The sequence below is a fragment of the Sardina pilchardus genome, chromosome 8 (assembly GCF_963854185.1).
Source record: "Sardina pilchardus chromosome 8, fSarPil1.1, whole genome shotgun sequence".
NCBI classification, from domain to species: Eukaryota; Metazoa; Chordata; class Actinopteri; order Clupeiformes; family Clupeidae; genus Sardina; species Sardina pilchardus.
Window position 1 is genome coordinate 27,472,745 of NC_085001.1, and position 2,049 is coordinate 27,474,793.

Here is a 2,049-nt window from a genome sequence, read left to right on the forward strand (position 1 = left end):
TTCTTAGGAGCGTTCTTAGAACATTCTTAGAGCGCTCCTAATAAGATCTCAGCACTTAAGAGCTTGTTAATGAAAGCATTGTCATTTGCTTCTTCAACCTAAGGAATCCTATTTTTTTTGTTGGGGCCTGTTACCCTTGATTTTTATCATCTGGCGGCACAGCTACTCTCTGTTGGAATGAAGTGATTTTTGTTCTATCCTCACTAAAACGGAGGTGATGGTGACACGATTTAGAAGTTGTGGAAACTGGCATGCTGTGCTAGTTAACGTTTTTCCAGAATCTGAACTATTTTGGTGGAGACAGGGCAGTTTTGAGACTCATTTGCGGAGCATGCACGTTCCCTGAAGCTTACCATACTGTAGCTGTCCTCTTGTCACTGTATTTTAAAGAATGTTAGTTTTCTTCAATACAAGGATACAAGGAGGTTTATTTGTCACATGCATATTATGATTACGAAGTAAAGAATGCAGTGGCAACAGGGGCAAGGAAAAACTCCCTTGTCCAGGAAGAAACCTTGGGCATATCCACAGCTCAAGGGGCCAACCCAACTGCCTGGGGTCATGCTAGTATAGTAGAGGGAGCCTGTAAGTGTGTGTGTGTGTGTGTGTGTGTGTGTGAGAGAGAGAGAGAGAGAGAGAGAGAGAGAGGGGCAGGGGAATCCTAAGGGCAGGCATGTGTGATGTCTTGGGTGGAGTGGTAATATTAAATACACAAATAAAAGTGAGGGAATTTGGATGAATCAGCAGTCATCATTCCAGTCTGCGCCGCACTGGTATTCCCGTGAACGGTACCTCAGATCTGTCTTCTGGGGCACTCACGTACCGCCCCTTGGTACTCAACAACTGAAACAAACCAAAATCACAGCTCAATTGCACGCCGATACGCACCAACAGTTGTTAGAGTGTGAAATGACCTCATGCACCTATACCAAAAGCTTCACATGGATGAGCTTGATTGCATTCTGAGTCACCCTCTTTCGGATGAGACATTAACCTGAGGTCCTGACTCACTATGCGGTCATCAAAGATCCCATGGCACTTATCACAAAGAGGGGGGTTCCCAGGTGTACTGGCTAAAGTGTGTAAATCATTGACCTTGCTCACACTGTTGCCCCAGTAACCAACTGCTTCTGTGGTGCTGAATCATGGAGGTTGTTTTTGGTCCGTGTAACGCTTTGCAGTGCTTTGTTCTATTTGCAGATTTCACATGAAAAGAAAATAATTCCATTTCAATTATCCATTTTTCAGCCTATACTCGGTAAATTGATGACCGTTGCGTGTTTTATTTTTTGCATTGACTACATTTGGGATTTTCTCGTTTAGAAGTTTGAAAGTCAAACGATGACTCAATATTCTAACTTTGTGTTTTTGCGCTTGGGGTTGGACTGAACCATGAACGCTGGGGTTACCGAGGAGAGTTGCGTTGTGGCCCAGAGGTTTCACTTCACCCGATGTCTGCTTGGGTTAAGAATGGAATGTTATTAATGGGCTTACTCTTGTCAACTTGTTTAACAGCTTCTGTAGGCATGTTGGTGGAGAGGTTTTTATTCATGGGTAGTGTTTCTCACATTTATTCAAACCATCAACAACCGTGAACAAATCATAGGCCTCCATAGGCGACATCAAAGCATCACCGACCCTGCACCATAGACCCCCCCCCCCCCCCCCCCCCCCACACACACACACACACACACATCAGCACCACCAGCAGAGATTGCAACAAGTGCATGTGACAAGTTACTGTAGGCTATCTGAAGGTCTGTGAAGTCTAACCATCGAGGGCGCAGGGATTGAGGATTTGAGCTGTCCTCAATCGCCTCCAGTCGGTCTGGTAGATACTGTAGGCCTACATCTCGAGCTCACTTGGCATGAATTTGACTTGATTACTCTATCTGTAGGCTATCATTCATAGCCTATCTCTACAACTAGCAAGAGGCGCCACCTGTACATCCCTTGGCGCATTTGGTTCAGTCCAACCATGGTGCAGAAATGGAAAATTTCCATTTGCTGAGTAGTTTGACAAATGGATAATGAAAGTTTTGAACCCAT